We start from the raw sequence: 22,076 nt of genomic DNA on the forward strand, positions 1-22,076 counted from the left end.
ATACATATATATATACATATATATATATATACATATATATATATACATATATACATATACATACATACATACATACATACATACATACATACATATATTTGGGCATCCTCCAAACTCAAGAAACACATCTAATGGGCTATCACATCAAGATATATCCCTCTGAAATATGCGCAGGGTTGAGGCAACTAGATGAAGGCAGGAAGAAGGGTATTTTGGCATCTCTTGAGATAGTTTCTGTTGTAGGTTATTTTTTTGAGGATGCTGCATTTTTCAGAGGTAAGTAAGGCTAGCTCTGTGGATAGTTAGTAGTGTATTTGTCTTCTGTTCTCGGTTGAATATGTATATTACAAAAGTGAGTGAGACCTTGTTTGGAGGGATGAGGAGCCTAATGAAGGCCTAATATCCTAGCTGCAACCACAAAGAGATCAGCGTAGGTGAATGGAGGGTGATTTCGCTTTGAAATCAGGCTTGAACCTCTTATTGTAGCATGACCACAGGCTGTAGGAAGCCTTGAAGAGGATCCCAAGGTTAAACATTGTGTGGAGAAGGCCTGAAGGGACAATAAAAAAAGGGGCAACCTATTTGGGAGGGAAATGCAATTATTGGAGAAGTATTTAGGGCTGCTGGTGTGCCCTAACCAAATCTCATGTTGCACAAAACCCTAGGACAAAAAGGTAGGACCTAACCAAACCTCAAGAAGGTTCCATCTGATCTCTAAAATAGTATGCCAGAATTACAATGTTTGATTGGGCCATCTACTTGTTTAAGGCAATGATATTTATCTACAAAATTGGAAAGTCATGTTGAATTTAATTTATTGTACTATCTCTCTCTGTTGAACATTTGATATTAATAATAAGAAGATTTGATCAAGGGTTTTCCCCATCTTGGGGTTTTTTTCCTAGCTTGAGCCATTCATGTGTTCTATTGTCTTGGCTTGTCATATGCTCTTATGTTCAATGTTATTTCTTCAACTTCTATGATTTCTAATGAAATAAGAATTGTTAATGATTTAATCAAGTATCTGACCTAAGCAAGAACATGTTAACTCCAAAATCTAACACAGGGTTTATAGAAATTGATAGAAATTTACTATTATCGATGTATTCGAACTAAAAATAAGAGATTACAAATTTCCTCTATTGTTCTGTGGAATGTAAATCACAATTTAGAAACACATGCAATGACATGCAACAATTAAAACACCACAAGAACCTAATTATTTACAAGGGAACCCAACCGGGAAAAACCCCTTTGTTGCTTTTCATTAATTAGATGAGAATGAGAAATAATTACAATGTATTGCTTCGAATCTGAAGCACACCCTGCACTGTAAGCATGTTCTCCTACTTACTTTCCTACTCTTGCCAATACTTAGCCAATTCAAGGCCCCAGATAGCTCTTATTTTCTTGCATAATCCTGGAGGAAATTAGCTCCTAAAAAGTAGGAATTTGCTCTTATTTTTTTGCCCATTTCCCATGGAATCATTCACCTACTTAACTTCCAAGCCTGTACACTCAACTAGTATACAATTGCTAATTACAACCTATCTTTTCCTCCACTTCATCTAGGAAATTCAAATTGCATGCATGCCTGGGCTATTTTTAGTTGACTGACTAGTTTAACTGAGAGATCATTGAGTTAGCAATAGTTCTACTACTCAACTGACCTTCAACTGACTCAACTAGGTACTTGAGCTCAGTTAATTGAGTCAAATTGAAAATAACTAAACTAGATTACTAAATTTTAGCAATCATCACATGCACAACTCTACTTCTAGCCTATAACTCAAATTTACTAAGTAAACTAGTAGAAAAATCCATGTCACACAAGTTAACTGCAATCCAAGTCATCCTACTAATGTGGAAAATTGAATTACTAAATTTGACTAAGGCACAAGTCAAATTTAGCCTTTCTTGCTACATTTCTAACACTCCCTCTTAGCAAGAAAGGGATTTTGAACCACCCCTATCCTGCACCTATGGAATTCGAATTTTCCTCTTGACAATGCCTTTGTCAGTATATCTTCATCATGCTCCTTAGTAGGAATGTATTGTAGCATCATAATTCTCCTTTGCACACAATATTGCAAGTGATGGTACCTAATATCAATGTGCTTGGGCCTGTCATGAAATACTAGATTCTCAGAGAGTTTGAGATATATCTGACTATCACAATAAATCATTGTCGGATCCATCTATTGTTTGAAAGGATCCACAAGTATTTTCCTCATCCATATGGCCTCACATGTTGCTTGAATTGCAACCATGTATTCAACCTCTGCCGAGTTGAGTTCCACAAACATCTATTTCCCTCTATACTAGGAAATAGTTGCAAACCCAACATTGAAGATAGCACCTGAAGTACTTTTCCTTTTTGATGGACTCCCTACCCAATATGCATTAGTGAAGCCTTGGAGTTTCACTCCATCTCTCCTCATGTACCATAAGCCATACTCAGTTGTGCCTCTAAGGTACCTCAACACTTGATTTTTTTCCTTCTAATAAAGCTTGGTAGCCTTCACCATGGCTTGACTTAGCTAATTAACTACCTAGTATATGTCAAGACTTGTGTTCACCAAATACAACAAGGATCACACTAGCTTTCTATAAATGGTAACATCGACTGCCTCTCCTAAAGAAGCACTCTCCTTCCTCTAGTTTGTAGCTAGAGGTGTTTCCATAGGCTTGCAGTTATCCATGTGAAATCTCTAAAGTATTTCAAAGGTATACTTCCCTTGACTCACAAACAACTCACCATCACCCTGCCATACTTTCATCCTAAGGAAGTAATGCATCAAACCCATTTATTTCATCTCAAAATATCTCACAAGGTCCTCCTTGCAAGAGCAGATCAACTTCTCATCCCCTATAAGTATCAACTCATCAACATACAATACCAAGATAAGCAACTTGCCATCTACCACAATGTGATAGAGATTGGCATCTGTTTCACTTTTTGATGAAGCCCAATCTACTGAGGTATTTATTAATTTGAGTATACCATGAGCGGGGGACCTGTTTGAGACCATACAGGGCTATCCTAAGTCTATATACATGTGTCTCCCCATCATATGTCTCAAATCCCTCTGGTTTCTCTATTTAAATTTCTTCCTCAACTACACGATTTAGAAAGACGTTCTTCACATCCATCTAGTGGATCTTCCAACCCATATGCGTAGCCAATGCTAGAATGGTCCTGGAAAATGTTTCCTCATAGTCCACTCCCTCTACATGAGAGAAGCCTTTGGCCACAAATCTAGCATTGATGCTCACATCATTTTCATGCTTCACTTTGTAGATCCACCTGGAACCAACCACCGACTTGTTCTCTGGTCTCAAAACCACCTCCCATACATTGTTCTTCATGATGGGGTCATACTCCTCCACCATGGCATCAACCCCACACTAGTTAATAAATTGCTTCCTCAAATGGAGAAGGCTCTGACTCAATGAGTTTTTTCATGAGAGACATATACCTAGTGTACCTTTCTAGTGACCTCCTATGCCTACACTGAGATGTAGGAGCTCCTACGTGCCCCCGTGCATCTTATACCAATATGTTAGCTTCTCTAGTTCCCTTCCTCCCCTCTCTGGAAGATTCTAGTTGAGTAGGTGTCTCCACCCAACCTCCTTTCTTCTCCTCTACATGTGGATGCTCCACAACCTCCTGAAGATCTACATGAGGCTCCTCCTTAGGAACTAGAATCTCCTCCTCCAGTGAGATACCAAACTCTCACTCTAGAGACCATCTCATAGCCTTATCCTCATCAAATTTTACACCTCTCCTCACTACTGTCACCCCGAGTGAGGGAAAATACACCCTATAGTTGTGTGGTGTCTCTATGTATCCTCAAGTTGTAGGCTCAATTTTCTGGCTGCTATCCTTGGAGACATGACAACACATAGTAGCTCCAAAAATTAAAAAATGAGATACATCTAGCTTCCTCCCATAGAAATCTTCTTCAAGTGTGATCATGCCAAGTATTCTATGAGGGCTCCTGTTCTGCAAATAAACGATGGTGTTGCATGCTTCTGCCCATAGATGCAATGGAAACCCTTGATCAAGTAACATGGCTCTTGTTGCTCCCAATTTTCTTTTGTTCTTCCTTTTAGCCACCACATTTTGTTGTGGGTTATGGGGTGCTATCAGTTCTCTTCTAATACCCTCTTTGGCACAAAAGTCCTTAAAGGTGCTAGAAACATATTCTCCTCCATTATAACTTCTTAGAGCTTTCAAGTTCTGACCAGACTCCTTTTTCTTTTTAATAGAAACGATTGAATTTTATTGAGAAATATGGTTGGGCCTGAGTCAAACAACCTCTATTACAGTCATTTGTAAGATTTCTGGCATTTCAAAATCCACATAATCTGGCTTTTTCATTGGAATTTCGTTGTTGCTTTTGATTCTTTTGGGATATCTTGAGAGTTCCTTGCTTTGCGCTTAGAGTCTAAATGCCTGGATTTTTCTTTCAGCTTTTCTTTGGTGGGATAAGACAACCTAACTTACCCATAATCACTACTGTAGTCTCTGACATTGCTATTCCTTTTCTTAATCTCTCTGGATGAGAGCTAAATGCTTAAGTGAATGCATTAGTTGTGGGAAACTGGTTGTGTGGTTCGAATTGTACTACTCGAGTAGAGATGAGTCAGAACCTGTAATGGATATGATGATTGACTTTCTAACAACATTTGTGTACCTGTGTCAAAGCCATGGATCAGCATCGGTCTTCTACATTCAGATGCGATTTGGATGAATGTTGTGTTCGCCAGGATTTTCACTTTCATGGAGACAAAACTGTTGCAAAGGGAGTGCGAAATAGATACATTACCTTGGTTGCCCTTTCCATGCTTAGCTATCCTTCTCTGTTAAGGAAATGGGTGCCTTTCAGTTTCTTCATCGTTCTTTGACAGAAAACCTTGTGCTAGTAGACATCCCTTATTTTCCATAATGTCAGCTTCCTTGTTCAAAGTTCGAAGGATATGGTAGAATGAGAAAGAAGAGAAGTTTTGCAGCATCTTTCTTATTCTTTCAAGGGTCTTGTTAAGCACAGAGCTATTGAGTTGGTCGCCAGTGTTTAGGATTTTAATCAGGATTTCAGAATCGCCGAAGACTTGAAGGTTTTCCCCTCTGTTCCTTTGAGCAAGCTGACACGCTTTGAATAGTCCGAGAATCTCGGCCTGGTTGTTAGTGCTCTGTCCTAGGCCCCAACTGAAGCTGTCATTTTTGTGCCTGTTTGAGGAGTAGATTGTTCCTCCTGCACCTGATATCCTCAGGTTTCCTTTGGAGGCTCCGTCGAAGAATATCGTGACTTTGCCCTGATTTTTCCACCAGTTTTGAAAGTCCGCCTCAAAGATCCAAAGCTGCCACTCTGGATTGTGGCAAGGCTAGGAGAGGTTCTTTTTGTTGCTGGCCCATCTCAGGGATTCACCTAGCCAACTGAGCTCTTCAGGGAGTAGAGAATTTTCTGACTTATGAGGTCTATTTTCGTAAGTTTCCAGCAGTAGAGCTTTGGCCTTGGCAGTCACTGTATTGGTGGATTGTAATCTATTCTTGAATATGGCTTCATTCCTTGCCAACTAAATTTCCCAGCAGATCTATTTTGGAATTGCATTCCAGATTTTAGCCCATGTTGATTTTCTCTTCAGAGTGTGAGGATAGGGCTCTTTCCATGTGGTGAAGAGACTAACTACTGAAAGCTGCTTTGGAATTTGGGCATTGAGCCCCAACATTTCTTACAACCAGACTTCTTGAGAGAAGGGGTAGTCGATGAATCGGTGTTCAATCATTTCCTAAGCCTTGCAGCAGAGAGGACATCTATGGTGTTATAGACATTTTTGGGCACTACAACCCCAAGCATGAAATGTCCATAAACCAAGGGCTCCTAAGTCCCTAAAAGTGTTGTTCTAACCCCTAAAGGAACAAGGTCAACTAATTACAGCTTCTCCCAGAAGTTCTCCATGAAAAACTGCTCAGAATTGGTCAAAACAGGATCATTTCAGCTGCTCCATAGGCAAAGTGTGTTGCATCTCACCTAAACACACTGTGTGGGTGTGTTGCATTTCAAAAAGCCCTTCTATGGGGTGCGATGGGCGAGAAGTGACAAATGGCAGTGTCATTCCGCGAGGTGGAGAGGCATGGAAACTTCCAGAAACTTCTCCTGTGACACTTGCCTCTCTGAATTCGACCAAGGATGAGTAAGAGATCATCAATCTCCAAGTGGAAGCAAGAACTATCAGAGGGAAGACACTAATCAAATCACAAGCTGACTCATCTCCCTTACAGATATCTATATATGGATCCCTCATCCCAGAGATCCAGAGGCTGGAATTTTGCATATTGTAAGGAATTGTTGTTGGTTTCTTGAGATAAAACATCAGATTGTTGGGTGATCTAAGCTTTGTATGAGGTGAAGAGGGGCTTCCTTGCTGAGAGGATGGTGCTAGGTCAAAACAATTAGTTGTAACTCCCCTTGGCTCTTTCTTGTTTATCAATAAAAGCTATTCAAGTTTTCCTCCATAATCTTGTGTAATTTATGTTTGCTGCATTTGTATGGTCAATTTACATCTGATCCTAGATTGTTTATGATTATAGATCCATGTTTTTGTATAGTGCTATGCTATTGTGATCTTACAGGTACTCTGTGAAGCTGGGCGTGCAAGGGAACAAGTAGCGAAAGACTATCAAGAGAGAGAGGAATCGAACTAGGAGATTAGCACAAGACAGAGGTTGGTCTTCTTTGTTCTTCTCTCATCTATACTTCATAAAGGAAAAACGAAAGTAGCTTTACTTTGTTTGTTTCTAAGGTAGCTATCACACCTTAGTGGGATAAGCAGTTCTGAGTAGACACTTTTCCCTGTAACAAAATGGCGACTCCGCTGGGGATGAATTAGTTTTTTTGTTTATCTTCCTTGTTGTCTATTTCATAAACTTACAGACGGAGCCTGAAGTCGAGCCAGGTAGCTTTCGAACTGCATTTGCTATGCAAATGCAAAGTAGATAAATGCCGCTTCAGTCAATCTCTGGGATCTGTTTATGATTTAAACAACTGATTCACAAACTCTCTGATTGCCTTTGTGATAGCTCTTAGATCCTCCTTAGATCTACCCCTGATTGTTGCATTACTGATTACCATTTGCTCAGCCAAAACCCATGAACTGAACTGAAAACTGTGACCCGGAACCCGAGCAAAGTCTTGTCTCTGGCCCAGCGCAGGTACTGTTCTGTGAATTTGAAATTCAACGCACTTCCCGAGTGTAGTAGGTGCGCTGCATTTCAAATTCCCTATGTTACAGGTGCGCTGATCAGACCAGGCATTGTGCAGTTTTGGTTTCTGTGATCCATTCTTTCCAGTTCTATTCATGAATTTTGCTGCCTGTGATCAGTATATCTCTGTTTGAAACCCCTTTTCCTTGCTGTTATTCTGCCTCCTTTGTACAAAAGAACTGTAAATGTTTTTGTGTGTTTGTTGGGTCATTTTCAGTTCTCCTTTGCAAAAAGTAACATAATCGCACTGTCGTCCTTTGATTTGAAAGCGTCGCAAGTGTCGTTTTTAATCATAGGGAAGAGTTTGATTGCTGTTGATAGTCGGTTATCCTATTACTATTGTATTTGGTCTGAATTTGTAGTTTTTCTAGTGTCAAAAACAAGTATTCATTTCAAAATCGTAAGGTGTTGTGATTGCCTCTATTTTTTATTTTGAAAAGAAACTTGTTGATAATTGTCGCTTGAAAAGAAATTCAGATTTGTGCATCAACTTTCTTTTTATCATTTACATACTAAGAAAGCCGAAAACAAATACATGCATGTGCATTTGCATTTAGACTGTCTGATTGGTTTGATTTAGGAAAAGTGCATTTAGAGTGTGCTCTTTGCTCTTTGTGAAAGAATTTTGTCTTTCTTTCCTTAGTAGCTAGGATTTTCATTGCACAGAGAAGATAAAAAGATTGTTTATCATCTTAGATTGCATTTTAGGAATTATACTACATCTCGCGGTGAACCTGAAAGGCAAACTTCATAAACAAGATCAACTATAAAATAAATTCAATGAATCTAACAACGCTTTGGAACTTAACGCACAACATTTAGAAGTCTAGGCTAGAGACGTATTCTGGCGTCGTAAAGCCTGGTAACTGTTGTTCTCACTGATGGTTGGGTGATTCCTCCACTTTGAGACGATAAGTGCCAGTACGGACTTGTGCTCCCACGTACCGTCGAGTATATTTTGGGAGACCACAATAGGCTTAATCCTTTATCCATAGGAAGCCATGTCTGCCGCCCTATCGATCGCAATGCACTGAACACAGCATTCGAGAAGATTGACTGTCGTACCGTAAAAAGTATTCTGCAGTTTTAAGATTGGTTTGGTAATCCCTCTACCTAGATTTCTAGAGCAGTCCCTTTCGTTCCTTTTCAGACTCCTTAACGGAAAAGGTCCATCTGAGCACTTGTCACTTCAGGCTCATTAAAAATCGAAGGCAACTAGAGTCATCTTTTGTTTTTTCTCAACTCTTAAAAATTGAAAAAACAAGTTGTGTCAAAGCATCTAAAATTTATTTTAATCGAAATAACATCACTGTTCTCTCGTTGATCTTATAAGTTAGTCTCCCTTCATCGCAAGTTCCTGTAGAATCACTAGGTAATCTTTTGGATAGACTAGAAATGTCTGAACAACCGTCAACATCTAGGACTGTGTCGTCTGACACAGCGATGGCAGAACTCCTTGCTATCACTCCAAAGATGTTTGCCAGTATACCATCTGTCCCGTCAAGTTATCAACAACAAGCCGGAGTCCAATCAGGGACTGTTTCGATGACATGGTCAGTTCCTATTTCCTCATCCGGATTATCATCTGGTAGTTCTTATGTTGAAACTCAACAAATTGATCCAATGCGTCTTCAAAGGCCAATCTACCCTTTAAGAACTGGATTGCCACCATATGGAGGGCAGTATGCCTTTTCAATGTTCCCTCCCGGAGAACAACCATATGGGAGTTTACAACAAAGTTCAGGTCAAACTGGAATTACATCCAGCGGTTGGGTACCAATACTGCCTCAGCAACCAAGGGTTGTATATTCAATGCAACCAGTCCACCCTGTGTCGAATATTCCCACTATACCTGCTATGGTGACTGCGTCGCAAGTACAAGCGCTACCTGTTGTATGTCAACCCCAAGTTTCTCAGGTTGCAATACATCAACCTCTTGTCTCAACGACTCAATCTCAACCTCAGGTTAGTGCCTCCTTATCTGGAGCGACTCAGGCTCAAACAAGTACTATGACTCCTCATCTTGGTCAATCATCCAGTATTGGGCAACAACAAATGGTCCAACAACCATGGCTGATTCAATCTCAACAACCGCCATTCCAGCAATCATATCAAGGACCTGAGCAACAAGTCTTTGTAAGTAATGGGCAACTGCATTTCCAAAGCGGTTATCAACAACCATACTATAATGGTTATGCCCATCAATCTTATCAAAATTACCAGCATCAAATACATTATGCTGGTATGCAAAGACCCACTGCTCAGGCGATTCCATCTTATCCTGGGTATGCTTCGCCTAACCTGAATCAACAGTTGCCCTTTGTAGCAACTCTAGAATTACCAGATCTAAACCGGCTGACGAATGATCCAATTTCTTACGCCCCTTGGTGGCCGGCGATTCCGCATAAACTTCCGTCAGATATTCCTAAATTTAATGGAAATCCGGGTGAAGACCCGTCGAATCATGTGATGACCTTTCATCTGTGGTGTTCATCAAACACTCTAAACGATGATTCGATCAGGCTTCGCCTTTTTCACAGGACGTTAACTGGTCCGGCAGCAAAATGGTATATCGAGTTACCCAAAGCTTCGTTTGACAACTTCAGTACACTAGCCACAACCTTTTTAACCCATTTTCAGTTACCGATAAGGTACGAAACGGGAATAGAACTTCTTACCAATTTCAAACAAACAACGGCCACTCACATATCTGATCATATACATGAGTGGCGACGTCGTCGTAGAATGGTAAAAACGTATGTTCCTGATCAGCTTTTAGCTGAATGGTTTATTAAGTCTTTGTTACCTTCCATTACAGAAGATGTGGCAAAAGGGGGAGTCATCACCGAAGAGCAAGTTATTGCTCGTGCACAATATTTGGACTTGATTTACACTCAGTCTGGCACGCTCTACGATAAAATACCTAACGCGCCCAGACCGGAATTTTCGATCTCTCCTCCTCCTAAATCAAACAATGACTCTCATGCCGGTGATGGCGTGATTGGTACTACAAACACGAAATCAACAAAGGCTACATCTAAAAAGGCCCGTAAGATTTCTAGTCAAAATGCAAATGAGGAACTTCTTGCCTCGGAAGTAAATGCCGTGTCGATCGACAAGGGCAAACAACTGACGCAACCAGGGGGCAAGAAGAAAAAGAAAGGGAGAAAAAAGAAGCAGGATGAGTCATCTCCTGGAAAACCTTCTACAAACCCTTCTGGGCAAAGGAAACCCCCTGCGGGGTGTCATATATGCGATGAGGATCATCGGACGAGAAATTGTCCACATAAAGTTGAAGTTAAGAAACTCTTTAAGAGTTCAAAAACCTCAACAGTATTGACTGATCCGTTTCCAAACCCAGGAACCAAACTGGTTGCAAATCAAAATGCTTCTCGATCCCAAGTGCTTATGTTGTCTATCTCAAAGCAGCAAAATGATGCTTTGACAAGGAATAAAGATTACGGGAATCCACACCTGTCGAATAATAAGGCTAATGAACGAACTAGTAGTTCGACAACAACTTTGACCGAAGTTGTGCCACCCATCATTCCTGAACCGATGATAAAGCCGCCAAAGGGACTAGTACACAAATCGACATTTAATCCTCGTGCCAAAGTAGCACAGAATTATAATATAGTAGAGGACCTGGCCCAATCGCCGTCCGCTATGTCGACACTTGAGGTACCGCAAAATTGCCTCTCCCAAAAGCAGGATCTATTATCAGTAATAGGTGGGATTGACCCAACGGATTCCAATCTTGTATCCTTTAATCACAAAGGGTATGACCCTGAGTTACCAGCTCAACTAGCTTTCCTTATTCAAGTGAAAGCCCTCAACAAAACTGATCATCGAACAATTATTGATGAGGGGGCATCTACGTGTATTATGTTGATGAGTTGCTGGAAAAATTTAGGCTCACCACCCTTGTCACGATCGTCAACGATGTTAAAATCATTTGATGGACGATCATACACTCCACACGGGATTTTAAGTAACTTGCAAGTTGAACTAGGGGGCAAAACAGTAGAAATTGATGTTGAAGTAATTGACGGAAACCTCGATTACAACATCCTACTGGGAAGGCCCTGGATATATTCCATGGCTGCAGTTGTGTCGACCTACTTCAGGAAGATTGCATTTCCCTTTCGAGGAGGAATTACAATCGTTGACCAACAAACATTTCTCCCCAACAGTTCACAAGTTACGGGAAGCATTCCAATGATCCATGGAAGCAATCGTTCACTTCAAAATATTGGAGTAGGCCTCCTAAAAGACCCTGCCTTAATGGGTACTTTTGCCCTACCGCCTCCGAGTAATTTGGCGGAAGTGACCACAGTGGAAACCTACAATATGAAATCTTCTATATCTAATGGATTCGGAAGATTCCTAAACATTTTGTCAGCATGGATCATCGCCATTTTAGAAATATTGTAGCAATCAATTTTCTTGGCTTGTGGGGCAAACCCAAATCAACACTCATCGAGTGTTTGGATAGATAGGTCTAAGGAATATGGCACCTCTTCAGATCCTTGGTCTCATGTACATTCTACAAACGAAGGAATCATTCAATCAATGATGATAGGAGAGGCACCATCGGAAGATTACCACCATCGCTCCCATCTTCCGGATTACCACGAAGATTATTCCAGCAACCTTAATCATCCATCAGTTCTTGATTTTCTATCAAATATTGTAAATACAGTGGATTTCGAGGATGGTTCTTATCTCGTGTCGACCTCGTTAAAAAATGAAATAAGGAGTCATGAGGATAGTTCTTTTAAAGTGTCAACCTCATTAAAAAATGAAACAAATCCCCTTTCCAAATCTCAAAGGTAAACCTTCATTCCAACCACCGAGTTGAATGCAATGAAGCTTGGGGGGCATGCACCTCGATTTGCGTTATTATGTTGGGGGCATGCAAACTTATCATGAGCAGTGTTACTGCAGGGTTCAAGCTCGTTAAAAAATAAACCCGCATCGATCAGTTTTAGGACATAGTTCAAGCTCGTTAAAAAATAAACATAAGTCATGAGCAAATGTTTCCCCCAGTGTTTAAGCTCAATTTAAAAAAAAAAAAAATGAACCAATCTCTGGTAAATAACCATCGTGAATGTAGTATTTCAGCCTTTAAAAACCTTGGTCGTGTTCTCATCATCACCTCCACTCTGTATTGGTCGATCATTCACCTCCATTTGATTGTTTACCCCTTTTTGAGGAACAGCTGGGAAGAGTGATCTCACTAGCCATCCTTGTAACACTGCCGTGATTGGAAAATTCCAAACCTTACCTGGAATCAGCTGCTACCCAATTTTATCACTCGTTCCTCAAAAGATGAGTCTCCTTTAAGCTCTTTTCAACTAACTCGTAAAATATGAAAAGATTGTCAAGCCATTGGCCTCTCCAGCTCGTTAAAGGGACCGGAAGTGCTATCCCTCCTCTAAATTTTAATCTTTTTGGACCCGAGGGATTATTACAAAAAAAGATCGAGCGCTTGTTTTGTTCGGCTCGTTAAAAGGATCGAAAATTCATCCCTTCTGTATTGTTTTATACTTTTTCAGACTTAAGGGATTAGATGACGAAAAAGGAATTTTGGAGTTTCCTTTACGTTCCTTTTCAGACTCTCTAAAATTGAAAAGGACCGAGTTATCTTTGTCGTTAAACTCGTTAAAACTTAATAGCGACAAACTTGTCTATAGACAAGAACGAGTTTCACTATCGCTAGGCTCGTTAAAACATAGCGATGGGTTTGCCCGAAGGGAAAATTATAGAACAAGCATATGTTATCCTCCTCAAGCTTGACAAAAATAAAGAGGTACTAGTCAGCAATGACTGGGGAAAAATTGGGAAGAAAACTTGAAGAAACTTTGTTGGTAGCAAGTCGCTCTTGAACATGACACTTTCACTCCACATCCAAGTCGGGTTGGGTTGTTTCATTCACCGGTCACATCACCATGGTCCCATCACACCATCCACATTTGGGGTTAATGCTACCAATCCATCACGTCAGTTTCGCCGATATGTTCAAGAGAAGTTATTTAGAGAATTCACCTGTGTCTCACTCGCTACAATACATTTACACTCCATTCTTTCATGACCACTACCCTGAACCTTATATCACCAGATCGTTTTCACCTCCATTAAAATCATTTGCTCCGTTCCGTGTCATTGATGTGGGATTCATTAAGGCCCTCCTGTGACAGATCGCTTCTTGTCGACATCGGCTCATTATCCAAGAAGTCGATCTAGGAACACCCCATTCAGTACTTTGAAGCTTGCATGCCTCAATGGCAAGTTTCTCACTTCCGGCGACAGGTTTACATCAATGGCCTTCGACCGAAAGATTTTGCGTGGTGTTCGACGCCAAGTCCTTTATTCACACCACGTGAATTGTACTGCAATACCTTGAGGGTCATTATCATTATCGGTGATTCCTCTTGCGCCTGTTAACAGCTTACATCATTGGCTGGTAATCAGGCGATGTCTTTCCATGTTCGACTCCAGAACATATCTCACATGGATAGACTTGTACTTCGAGTGAAGATTGAACGAGATTGAAGACCCCGGATCTAGTTTCATCCATCCGGGCTGCGATATATATTCAGGGAAATAAAGACATCAAATGTACATCATTGTTGCACAGATAATCATCCAATCAAAGGGATGATGGCTCTACCATAATCATCAGTCTACACTCAGACGATTGTCTGTCCTATGTACATGAAAATGAATTTATAAAGCTGAGCATGGGAATGCCCGCCTCAGCTAGATCATGAAAATATTATGAAGATAATGTATTGTATTGTATCTTATTACAAGTCTCCTCCCAGCTTGAAAGAACTTCGGATCCTCATAATAAAGCATTTCACCCGACATCAAAAGATTAACGACCTCATGCTTTAGGGGGCAACTGTTATAGACATTTTTGGGCACTACAACCCCAAGCATGAAATGTCCATAAACCAAGGGCTCCTAAGTCCCTAAAAGTGTTGTTCTAACCCCTAAAGGAACAAGGTCAACTAATTACAGCTTCTCCCAGAAGCTCTCCATGAAAAACTGCTCAGAATTGGTCAAAACATGATCATTTCAGCTGCTCCATAGGCAAAGTGCGTTGCATCTCACCTAAACACACTGTGTGGGTGCGTTGCATTTCAAAAATCCCTTCTATGGGGTGCGATGGGCGAGAAGTGACAAATGGCAGTGTCATTCCGCGAGGTGGAGAGGCATGGAAACTTCCAGAAACTTCTCCTGTGACACTTGCCTCTCTGAATTCGACCAAGGATGAGTAAGAGATCATCAATCTCCAAGTGGAAGCAAGAACTATCAGAGGGAAGACACTAATCAAATCACAAGCTGACTCATCTCCCTTATAGATATCTATATATGGATCCCTCATCCCAGAGATCCAGAGGCTGGAATTTTGCATATTGTAAGGAATTGTTGTTGGTTTCTTGAGATAAAACATCAGATTGTTGGGTGATCTAAGCTTTGTATGAGGTGAAGAGGGGCTTCCTTGCTGAGAGGATGATTCTGGGTCAGAACAACTGGTTGTAACTCCCCTTGGCTCTTTCTTGTTTATCAATAAAAGCTATTCAAGTTTTCCTCCATACTCTTGTGTAATTTATGTTTGCTGCATTTGTATGGTCAATTTACATCTGATCCTAGATTGTTTATGATTATAGATCCATTTTCTTGTATAGTGCTATCCTACTGTGATCTTATAGGTACTCTGTGAAGCTGGGCGTGCAAGGGAACAAGTAGCGAAAGACTATCAAGAGAGAGAGGAATCGAACTAGGAGATTAGCGCAAGACAGAGGTTGGTCTTCTTTGTTCTTCTCTCATCTATACTTCATAAAGGAAAAACGAAAGTATCTTTACTTTGTTTGTTTCTAAGGCAGCTATCACACCTTAGTTGGATAAGCAGTTCTGAGTAGACACTTTTCCCTATAACATATGGGGACCAATAATTCCCTGTTTCTCTAAATTTTCTCCAGTGAGGACCCTTCTGTGCATGAGAATCCAACAGAAGAAATTGATTTTTGGGAGGCCAAATGGGTCCCAAACATGCTACCAAAGCTTTGTAGAGTGGATCTGAGGTGGTTGTTCTTGAAGAGCTGCAAAGCCCTGTCATGCTGAGTAAGCTCTGGTCTTCCCCCAACCCCACTTGTCCCTCGAATGGAGATGCACAGGAGCCAGACCAGAGAGCTTAGCTAGAAAGAGATGGAGTTGAGGGAGCATCCAGTCAGGGGGTGATGGAGAGCCCAATTACTCCAATTCCCACCAGAATCCCAAGTGCATATGTCAGCAAGTTTGTGAATACCTTTTTGGATGAGCCAGTTGTGCAAATTTACAATTTTTGGTACAAGATTTAGGGGTTGGAGGCCCATGATATTATCTTCCCACTGCCCAATTCTTTTTCCGTTTCCTAGGATTCTGTAGAGATGATCTTTAAAGAGATCGCAACCTTGGCTGTATAGTTTCCACAGTGTGGTTCCTTTGTGGGAAGATCCTTCTTCCATATTCTTTATTAAGAGTCCATGCAGATATTTTTTAATTAGAACTTGACTTACAGGATGTCTTTGATTTGAGAAGATTTTCCAGAGAATCTTACCTCCCAAAGCCAGATTGGCCATCCTGAGATCTCTTACCTGTAGTCCACCTTCAGATATTGGCCTTTTCACTATGTCCCAGCTTACAAGATGAAATTTTTTTTGGTTCCCCTTTCCTCCTTTCCATAGGAAATTTTGAATCAGCTTAGCTAGTTGTTCGGTGATCATTTTTGGTGCTAAAAGGAACGAAGCCTAGTAGATAGGAAGGGATGAGAGAAATGACTTAACAAGAGTGAGCTTCCCGACTGTGGTAAGCCACTGTCTGCCCCATGCAATCATTTTTTCCTTGATTTTGCTGATAATTTCCATCCAATGAGGGGCCTTGCTGGTTCCCAATGTTAAAGGCAGGCCTAGATACTTGAATTTGTCCCAAGAGACATAGTTAGTGAAGCCTAGGGCTTGGGCAATCCTGAGAATAGTTTGCTGGTCTATCGCCTAGTCATACCGTGTGCTTTTCCTCTTATTGACCATAGCTCCAGAGACTCTGTAGAAGATTTGAATTACTCCATTGAAGGCCCTTGCTATTTTAATGTTGGATCCTCTCATAAGGATAGAGTCATCGGCGAACAAGGCATGATTGATTAGTGTTGTTCCGTTTATCGCCATGATGCCTGGAAGTGTCCCATTGAGCTTCTCTGCTGAGAGCTTACGGCTCAAGGAGTCTTCCATCAGAATGTACAGGAAAGGGGACAGAGGGAAGCCTTACCTAATTCCCCTCGAAGCTTTGAAGTATTTTGTCGGCCTGCCATTTACTAAAGGGGCTATCCGAGGTTCTCCGATACATGCTTTAATCAATTTTATAAATTCGGAACTAAAACCAAATGCAAAAATAACTTGGAGGAGGAAAGAGTGCCTTTCTCAGTCAAAGGAATTCGCCATGTCCAACTTAATGAGCATACCTTTCTCTTTGCGTTGATAGCTAGAATGGATGATTTCCTGCACCAGTATCACGTTGTCTAGGATATGCATGTCTTTGACAAACCCTCCTTGGTTGGGCAAGATGAGTTTTTCCAGCAACAACTTTATTCTATTTGCAAGTAACTTGGTCAGAATTTTGTAGGATGCATTACATAGCGAGATTGGCCTGAAGCAGTTGAATACCATCAGGTTTGCTTCTTTGGGGATTAGTGCTAGGAAAGTGGAGTCTTTGCTTCCTCCCGCTTTGGCTTTTTGGAGGAAGCCTTTGATCATTCGGTACAAATCAGCCTTGATGATGTCCCAGTAGATTCTATAACAATGTATGGAGAACCCATTAGGTCCTGGAGCTTTGTCTAGTTCCATATTTCATATGACATTGCTGATTTTGTCTTTAGTGAAGGGCTTCAGGGGTGTTGAGTTATCCTCCTCATTAACCAACCTTGGAACATGCTTTAGGAAGTCTTGAGCTTCCTCATCATCCTCTGCACCTTCTTATTTGTACAACTGATGAAAAGGAGAGGTTGCAGTCTCTTTTATCTAAGTTGTGCCTTTGAGAACAGCCCCATCTGATGAGGTGATTTCAGCATTGTGATTTCTAGAAAGATGGGTTCGAATTTGCTTGTGAAAGAAGGTTGAATTTTTGTCTCCAGACACAAGCCAAAGATTGCATGATTTGAGCCTAAAGGATTCTTCCTCCTCTCTAAATGAACGAAAGGTGCTAATTTGGAGTTCTTGCTCACTCTGTATTTCTGAGCAGGTTATGTCTTGCAACTCCAGGCCCATTTGGAGATCCAGCAGTTGGTTTGTGTTATATTTTCTATGACTAGCAGGGGAGTCTGTGGGATTTTTTATCCATTGTTTCAAGGCTGATTTGGTGGCCTTTATCTTTTTCTCCCAGACATAGCTGGGTGATTCGATAACATGGACGGACCAAGCCTTCTTAATTGTACCCTTCTCTGTTTGCCCAGTGAGGGCTGAACCGGAAGGGGATTGGCCCCAAATTTTCTTCTTCTTCCAGCAGAAGAAGGATGGGTTTATGATCTGAAATCAACTTTGGCAGAATATTTGTGGAAATGATCTTCTTCTCAGAGAGGAAGGTGCTCTGAAGTAGGAATCTGTCCAACTGGGCTGAAATATGCTCCGCCCCAACTCTGTTATTTGGCCATGTGTAAAGCCCTTTTTTGGGCTTAACATCCAGTAAATCCCATTGTTGAATTAGGTCTTCCACCAAGGGAAGGAAGTGGTCCCTACTGCTAGTTCCTCCTCTTTTTTCCTTTGGATCGAGGATTACATTGAAGTCTCCTGCAAGAATTATATTCTTGAGGGAGTACGCTTTAAGGAAATTCATCAGGGTTTGCCAGCATTCTTTCTTTTCTGCATAAAGGACAGGTACGTAAAGATTAAAGAGAGCAAAGTTAATCTTACTTGGAAGGTGCCAGAGTTCGGTGTAAATCCAGTCCTATGTCTGAAAGGAGCTCTCAAGTCGAAACTTTTCATCCTCCCAGAGAGTGGCTAGCCCACTGCATGTACCTCTAGCGCTTACAACTTTTCCAGCTTTTATTTTCCATTTTACTTTGTTGATTTCCAGAAGGGCTTCACCTTCTATTTTAGTCTCTTGGATCATGAGGATCTCAGGAAATTCTGATTTCAATAGGTTCTTGATTGCTTCAGCTTTTGAGGGATTCCCCAGTCCTATACAATTCCAAGAGACTAATCTCATTATTTACTAGCAGAGGGTGGAGCAGTACCTCCCTTTGGAGGCCTAGTTCTAGTATTTTTGCCGATAGACATCTCAATCGTGGACTGGCTGCCTTGCATTTTTTGTCTCTCTGCCTCTTCTTCTCTAGCCTCTCTGTGAGATTTCCTCCCCACTCTTTTCGAGGACCTCTCAGTTGTCTCATCTTCCGAGGATCTTGAAATCTCTGGGGTCTTCTTCCTTTTCATATCTACATAGGTTGGGGAGCTAGATACACCTTCTGGATTTCCAATTTGGAGAGGGCCTGTTTCCTCTTGCCTTTTGTTTTCTTCCATGATGATGACCTGTTGTTCAGCCTCTTTATCTACTAGATCTTGGAGTTTTTCTGGTGTGCTGAGTATTTCAAAGGGATTTGTGGGTATGTCTGCTCTTGGTGGGTCTGAGCTTCCCTCTGCTTGGGCTTCAGGAGGAGGACCACTCCCCGTGGACAATGCTTTCCCTTTGTTCCTGTTGCTCTGCTTAGTTGTTCCTGGTTTCTGGACCTGAGTCCATTGATCTCCTTTCGCATTCTCAGCCAAATCCTTTGATTTCTTTTTACAATGCCTGGAAAAGTGCCCATAGCCATGGCAATGTCGGCATTTAAATGGGAGTTTCTCATAATATAACACTTATATGTGAGCCTAGTTAGCCACCGTGAGTTTAATAGCTTCAGGGAGACCTTCCTCCAGGTCTACTTTTACGCAAATTCTCGCACAGGAGTACTGGTCACTCCTTTCTACTCAATCGATGTATTTTCCAAGTCTATTACCTATGGTTTCTAAGTATTTGGGGTTCCAGCAATGCAGAGGTAAATGAGGTAAGCACACTCAGACAGGGACAGTTGAGGGCACATCCTGTGTCGGATCGAAGTCTGGAGTCCATTGATTCAGATATAAACCCTGAGGCCCCATGAAATACAGTTCGTTTCTGAATATGAGGTTTCTGTCTTCTCTCACTTAAAATACAAATACAAAGAAGCCTTTGCCGACGAAGTGACTTTTGATACCTTCCTTGACCAAAGATCACCAGTTTCTTTGCACCTATGCATCTATAGCTTTAGGCGAGGGCCACAGCCCAGTGAACTGTCCAATAAGCCCTCTTTCTGATAGGTTCAATGCCGCTTTACATGGTTCTTCAGTCAGCAAAGCAACTGTGGGGATGGAATCCATTATTTTGACAGACTTCTGTTAGTTTTTGGTTGTTGGCTGTTTATTGCATGCCACAACTAGATCCTGAAATGCATCTAGCTCAGGTGGAAGGGGAGGATCCAGTTCGCATCCCCCTCCTAGGGCCATGGAGCTGGAGCTGCGCGTAGTCTCACACTGTAGCTATGGCTCCTGACGCGTGCCCATAACTCTTGATTGCTCCTACCGACCTCAGATGCACCAGTCTCCCACTATGGCTGTGGCTCCTCACGCACAGATCAACTCTCTCTATTATGACCAGACTCCTTTTTAACCAATGCTTTGAATTCAACAAATTTTGAGAAAACTTGATCCTTCTTCTGCATGAAGAAGATCCAACATTTTCTAGAAAAGTCATCAACAAAAATCACATAATACCTGTGTTTTGTTGTAGAGGCTGTAGAAAATGGTTGACATACATCAAAGTGGACTCACTCCAAGATTGCTCTAGCTCTGTTATCTCACCCTATAAGGTGTATTTGACATATTTCCCCAATGTGTACCCCTTGAAAACATCATGTTGGTCAAGGGTACATTTTGGGAGACCGGTGGTAATCTGTTACACAATTTTTAAGGCTCCATGGTATAAGTGCCCCATGCACCTGTTCCATAGTTCTCTAACATTCTGACTTTGCACTTCTCCTGCCTTGTTACTCACTATAGCACAAGCTTCAATTTTGTAGAGATTCTTCACTCGAACTCCAATTTGTTTCACCTGTCTGGTAGCTACATGTCTCAAAAAGGCTTTCCCCTTACTGAAAACAAAATCATAGCCATGATCTTCCAATACATCTATAGAGATCAGGTTCTTCTTCAGCCCAAGTACATACATAACATCTTTCAGTTAAAGACAGGAGCTTGACTCCCTCTTAAAGGTTACGGTACCAATTACTTTGGTAGTGTACCGCCCATCATCCCCAAGTTCAATGTGCATATGGAGATCCTTCTCTTATAGGCTACTGAAGAATTCTTTGGATCTTTAAATGGAGTGAGGCACCTGACTCTAGATACCACACACTCCCCATCATAGTGCTTTCCATGCATGAAATCATGGTGAAGTGTAATTTGAATTGTGAAGAAAGTGCTTCACCTCCTGCTCCTTCTAAAGGCTTCTTGTTAGACTTCTTATGTAGACACTTTGTTGCATAGTGCCTGAATTCATGGCAGTGAAAACATTTTATCTTTCTCAAGTCCTTCTTCTTTCCATTGTTCTGGCTAGTATCTGGTTTTCTTTGGGCCTTCTTTCCCTTTCCTTTCTTTCCCTTCCCAACCAATGCAAAATTATCATCCTCCTCAGATTTGGATGCTGCTCCATTTATAGTGTTCTACCAAATTTCTTCTAGCACCGAATCAAACCAGAGTCTCTCCCAATTTGGTAATTTGTCCCTTCCATTTATAGAGTCCTGGTAGTTGTGCCAAGATTTTGGAAGGCCTAGGAGAGCTAGGCTCACTAGTTCTGAAGAGGGAATATTTTCTCCAACTCCTCCAAGCTCATCTTGACACTAAGTGAACCTAGAGAGGTAATGTGGAATGGTTTCTCCTTTCTACATGCAGATGTTTCTGAGCTTGTCCCTCAATGCCAATTTCCTGACATCATTGTTATTTTTTAATAACTCAGTGAGGGTCTTCCACATAGAAAATGGAGTCTATTTTCTAGGTAAATTCAAGATTGTGTGGTCTCTCAAACCCTCTAAGATGATCCTCCTGGCTTTTGTCGTATGCTTCTTCCACTGTGCAAGTGCTTGTGCATCAAATGTTCCTAGTTTTGGAATGTTAGTTTTGGTGTACTCCAGCACACCATTATCATCGAACACTGCTTCCATCCTATCCTTCTAGGCTATGAAATTAGAGTTTCCCTCAAGGGCATACTCCAATCTCAATCTGTTGAAATACATTTTCCCGCACAGGAGAAAATTGCTTCACTAAATTTGCAAATCGAAATATCTAAAGGAGAAGTTCTATTGACTAGTTTCTAGTGTGATTTTTTTCTCTAATGCCATGTAGAAATTTTCTACTACTGATGTATTCAAACTAAAAATAAAAAATAAAAAAATAAATTAAAAAAATAAATAAATAAATAAGAATAAAAAATAAAAAATAAAATAAAATATAAATAATAAATAAATAAATATAAATAAATAAAATAAAATAAAATAAATAAAAATTACAAATTACAAATTTCCTCTATTGTTCCGTGGAATGGAAATCACAATTTAGAAACACATGCAATGACATGAAACTATTACAACACCACAAGAACATAATGATTTATAGGGGAACCCAACTGGGAAAACCCCCTTCGCTTATTTTTAGTTGATTGACTAGTTAAATTGAGAGATCACTGAGTTAACAACAATTCTACTACT

Source organism: Pinus tabuliformis, chromosome 1_1 (genome assembly GCF_031772625.1).
Source record: "Pinus tabuliformis cultivar Carrire ecotype Pingquan chromosome 1_1, CPIR1, whole genome shotgun sequence".
NCBI classification, from domain to species: Eukaryota; Viridiplantae; Streptophyta; class Pinopsida; order Pinales; family Pinaceae; genus Pinus; species Pinus tabuliformis.